This window comes from Choloepus didactylus, chromosome 12 (assembly GCF_015220235.1).
Source record: "Choloepus didactylus isolate mChoDid1 chromosome 12, mChoDid1.pri, whole genome shotgun sequence".
In the NCBI taxonomy this organism is placed as follows: Eukaryota; Metazoa; Chordata; class Mammalia; order Pilosa; family Megalonychidae; genus Choloepus; species Choloepus didactylus.
In genome coordinates this window covers 78401230-78406307 of record NC_051318.1, presented here as the reverse complement: position 1 = coordinate 78406307, position 5078 = coordinate 78401230, and the positions used below count along the sequence as shown (strand labels likewise).

The 5078-nt window shown below is 42.0% G+C and overlaps 1 pseudogene; it reads left to right on the top strand.

Moving 5' to 3' along the window:
- The first annotated feature begins 2996 nt into the window (after window positions 1–2996).
- Window positions 2997–4705, top strand: LOC119507332 (annotated as a pseudogene).
- Window positions 4706–5078: the final 373 nt, after the last annotated feature.

Genomic DNA, 5078 nt, shown 5'->3' with positions numbered 1-5078 from the left:
CAATACCATGATGGACCTGGCATGACTCATACCCATGAGTCATGTCCCACGTTGCCAGGGAGACTTACACCCCTGGGAGTCATGTCCCACGTAGAGAGGAGGGCAGTGAGTTTAGCTGCAGAGTTGGCTTAGAGACAGAGGCCACATCTGAGCAACAAAAGTGGTTCTCTGGGGGTGACTCTTAGGCACAATTGTAAGTAGGCTTAGCCTCTCCTTTGCAGTAACAAGTTTCATAAGAGCAAGAGCCAAGATTGAGGGCTTGTCCTTCTAAATTAGTAGTCCTCAGTGCTTGTGAGATTATCAGTAATTCCCCAGGTGGAAGTTTAATATTTCCACATTTTCCCCCAGTCCCTCAAAGGGGCCTTTCAAATAAGGGTAGTGAAATTGCATGAAAGGGAGTGGCTAACATATTTGACCATGGATTATAGCTTGGTAGGGGGATACTGAGAACATGTTGCAGCAGGATGGGGAGCATGGAGAAGAGTGAAAAGGTGGTGGGATAAATGAATTATAGCTACCAGTGGGGTCAGGAATTATGCAATTTGGGCAAATAATAGAGTCAAAGGGAGACTGGAGATGGCAGGAAAGCAGAGTGTCTGCAATTGAGTTCAAAGAGAGATCACTGCTAGTGTTAATGATTAGGCAGGGAGTAGATCCGTAAGAGTGAGTTGCAGAGATAGGATGGTGACAAGATTATTTGAAGAGAAGAAGCGAGGAAAAGAAAGTCTGGGCCATTGGAAGAATCATATACCTAATGTAATTTTCCCAAATACAATAGGAATAATGTTTGCATAGTGTGACTAAGTTAAAATCTTGGAAAAAAAAAGAGGTGGAGCGATCTAGAAGAGAGTTGAAATTAGCAAAAAAAGTGTCAGGGTCTGTTTAAGTTTTCCAGGGCTGCTATGACAAATACCACACAATGCAGTGGCTTAAACAAGAATATTTTGGCTCACAGTTTGGAGGGCAGAAGTCCAAAATCAAGATGTTGGCAAGGCGATGCTTTTTCCGAGTGGCCAGCATTCTTGGTGATGGCAGTCCTCTGTTGCGCAGCTATCTCTCTCTCTCTCTCTCATGCGCACTCTTCCCCCTTCCCCCTGCCCTTTCTCCCTTCCCCCCTACCCTGCCCCCTCTCCCTCTCTTTCCCCTCTGGCAACTTCTGGCTTCTTCTGGTATCTGTTTTCTACCGACTGATGTGTCCAAATTTCCTTTCTTCATGAGGCCTCTAGTCACACAGATTTAGGTCTTCTCTGATTTTGTTTGGGCACACCACAATAGGAGCTTCAAAGATCTAATTCATAAATGAGTCCACACCTTAACTGATAATAACAGTGGCTAAGGCCCTGTTTACAAATGGGTTCACACACACAGGAACGTGGATTAAGACTTGAACATGTCTTTTGTGGGGTCCATGATTCAGTCCCCAATAGGGTCAATGCCTTTATGGGTTTCAAGCATGACATTACCTGAGAGCCATGTTCCTATTAAATAAGAAAGTGAAGGGAATGTCTTCAGAGAATGCTGAAGACTGAAAACATTTTGCTTAGGCTGGGCAAAGTGGCAAGGTTTGAGGAGGTAGCAAATAGTGGAATATGGGGTCATAAAAAGTGATGTGCATAGCTGTATGATGATTACAGCTTCAGTTGATACTCTCCGACTGAAGCATGTGGTCCCTCTTCAGAGCATTCTGGGGCTCTTAACTTCTGCTGGAGGATGTGGATGCCCAGTCTGAGTACACTCTACTGACCTTAGCAAATGGTGCTGTTCCAGAGAAGTGGTCTTGCCCTCAGTTTCCTCCCTGCAAGTTTGTGGAGATATTAGCAGAAGCAGGAGTAGCCTTCTTAGACTGAGAAATGGAAGCTTTATGCTGAAGATGGTAGAACAAAAAGATGGAAAGAGTCTGGGTTCCTGGCTCCAGGAAGTCACTGCTTGTAATCAGTCTGTTATAGGAGAGAGACTTAGAGTTCTATCTTGTTTAAGCCATCACTATTGGGTACTTGTTACAAGAGCCAAACCAGTATTCAAATTAATATAGCCGAGAAAAATTAAAAGAGAAATTAGGAAATATATTATTAGAAATTCTGGTGGATAATTATAACAATCAGGCCAAATGAATGGTCTCTGGAAACTCTACAAGGTCCTGTAAACTAAGGACTCTTGAAGTATAAGCATCCTCTAAATTAGGAAAAAGCGTGAAGTTTGAACTTAAAAGTGAGGCTGTTTCCTACTGCTAGTTACTCTGATTCTACCATGTATTATCATGAGAACATCAAAACTGCAAAATACAACAGAATTCTAAACATCTAAATCCTTAGATACTGGGATTGATAAATATGCTTAGGGGGATTTAGGTATACGATCTATGGCCCCAGATTCATGTGCAACAAAGCTGTTCCTTTAGTGCTCAGGCGATGCAGGGACACAGGATGTAGCTGGGAGGACCCATCAGGACTTCAGAAGCATTTATTCTCAGCCTATACACGATCAGGTGTTGAGTGTGTGTTTGTGCTTGTGAATGTGATTGTGTGTGTGTAGTCAGTTCATTTCTGAAGTTACATTGTTCATTTTCTTTAAATTAGTAACAGTGAAAAATGCAGTTCATCAAGGCAGAAGAGGCAATTTAACTATTTTTGTTTTGTTTTCTCCCTGCCTTTTCACTGTCTGTCTTCTTAGTTGTTCTCTAGTACCTGGCCACAATATGTCAGCAGCTGCATCCCAATCAGGCCAGTAGCTTAGGATGCCCATTAATTTATAATATAATACCATCTTTACATTGAGCTAATAAATACAGTGGGAAAATTCTTTATTTAGATTTGGTTTTAAGCTTTCAAATATTTCCATTTTGTTTTTGACTTAGGGCAAATAATTCAATCTTCTAAAACTTCAATCCTTCGTTAATAATGCCTGTTTCAAAGGATACACATCAGAGAAAATTCTGGAGTTAAATAATATGGAGGTGAATCTTGATTTTGCCATTGTCAGGTCATATAGTCTTGGGCATGCTTGCGCTGCTGCGGCTACTGCCTGCGCCCGCCTCGGCGGCGCCTACCCCGTGGCCCCTGCGTTGTCGCCCGCCGCTGTGGGGCCCAGCGTGAGCCTACAACTGAGCGAGGACGAGGTTCACCGGCTCATAAGTCTTAGTGCAGAACTTTCTTATGTGAGAAATGGCCTAATTAGTCACTACGCTTTGTCCTTTAACCTGTTAGTATCCAGTGAGACAAATTTCCTGCACTTCACTTGGCAGGCAAAGTCCAAGGTTGAAAATGAGTTGAAATTTGAAGTAGACTAGTTTGTAGCTATGGACATGCCCCAGGTCAACTTTTCTGTTCTGGGAGAAGTTCCACGCACTCTATCAGTGTTTCGGGTCGAGCTTTCCTGTACTGTGGCAAAGTAGATTCCGAGGTTATGTTTCTAATGCAACTCAGCTTGACAGTAAATTCTTCAAAAAATATTACAGTCTTAAATTTTAAATGAAGGAAAATGTGTTACAGAAAAACTTGAAGGAAAAATTTCAGCCTTGGAAAAAAACAATAGAACTATGATCCTGTACATTCACATCCAACTGCTTCTACATGTGTGCCTTATATCATTGTAGGGGTTTGCTGTGCAGTAATATTTCTTGTAGCAATAATATTAGCTGTTTTTGCACTTTCATGGTGTGAAAAGGATTGAACTGGATGACAGCATCAGTGCCAGCAGTAGTTCCCAAGGGCTGTCTCAACCACCCACCAGAGGACTCAGTATCTGAGCTGCCACACCCAGCAATGCAGCTCCCATTACCAGTTATACTATTTTGTGGATAGAGAACAGCCACCTAAAATGTGTCACTCTTATGGAGGCCAAAGCCAAGGTGAAAGATATAACAATATCCATGAGAGGAGAACTCTAAAAGATGTACTCCAGGAAGGTACTTTTGGGCATATTTTCCATGGGATTATAATAGATGAGGAAGATCCGAATAAAGAAAAGCAAGCATTTGTAAAAATAAAGGTCAGGCTTCTGAGATTCAGGTGACAATGATACTCACTGAAAGTTGTAAGCTGCAAGGTCTTCATCACAGAAATCTTCCTATTACTCATGTGTGTATTGAAGAAGGAGAAAAGCCTGTGGTGATATTGCTTTACATGAATTGGAATCTTAAATTGTTCTTAAGGCAATGCAAATTAGTAGAGGCTAATAATCCTCAGGCAATTTCTCAACAGGACCTAGTACACCTGGCCATTCAGATGGCATGTGGAATGAGCCTTCTGGCCAGAATGGAAGTCATCCACAAATATCTTAGCTGCTAGGAATTGTGTCATTGATGATAGGCTTCAAGTTAAAGTCACAGACAGTGCCCTCTCCAGAGACTTGTTCCCTATGGACTATCACTCTCTAAGGGACAATGAAGACAGGCCAGTTGGATGGGTGGCTCTTGAAAGTCTAGTTAATAATGACTTTTCCAGCACTAGTGATGGGTGGGCCTTTGGAGTGACATCGTGGAAGCTCATGACTCTGGGCCCAAACACCTTATATGGACATCAGTCTCTTTGAGATGACTGCATACCTGAAAGATGGTTACTGAATAGCCCAGCCAGTCAACTATCCTGATGAACTATTTGCTGTGATGGCCTGTTGCTGGGCCTTAGATCCAGAGGAGAGACCCAAATTCCAGCAGTTGGTACACTGTCTCATGAAGTTCCATGCAGCCCTGGGAGCCCATGTCTGACTCTGCTCTCACAGTCCTAGCAGCATCAGAAGGTGTCTCTTGGGACTCATCTGGAGCCGGGCTTGGATGCTTCATGTATAAAGCAATGCCAGCAGTAGCACACTTGTCTTCTGGAACACAGTGCCTCAGAAATGCTTTAGAATCTGAACTTTATTAAGACAGACTTAATAATGTGGAATAATTTCCAGATATCTCTTTTACTAGGTTGAACTGAAAGGATTTTTTGTAATTTTTTTGACCAAAAGATTTTTAAAACGTAGTTTCTTTGGGCTAGAGGTGCATTTTTACAAAATAAACAGTTTTTAAAATTGTTTAAACACAGATATTTGGAATAGCTATTTTAGTGTCAACTGCTTTTTAATTTTTGGCTTCT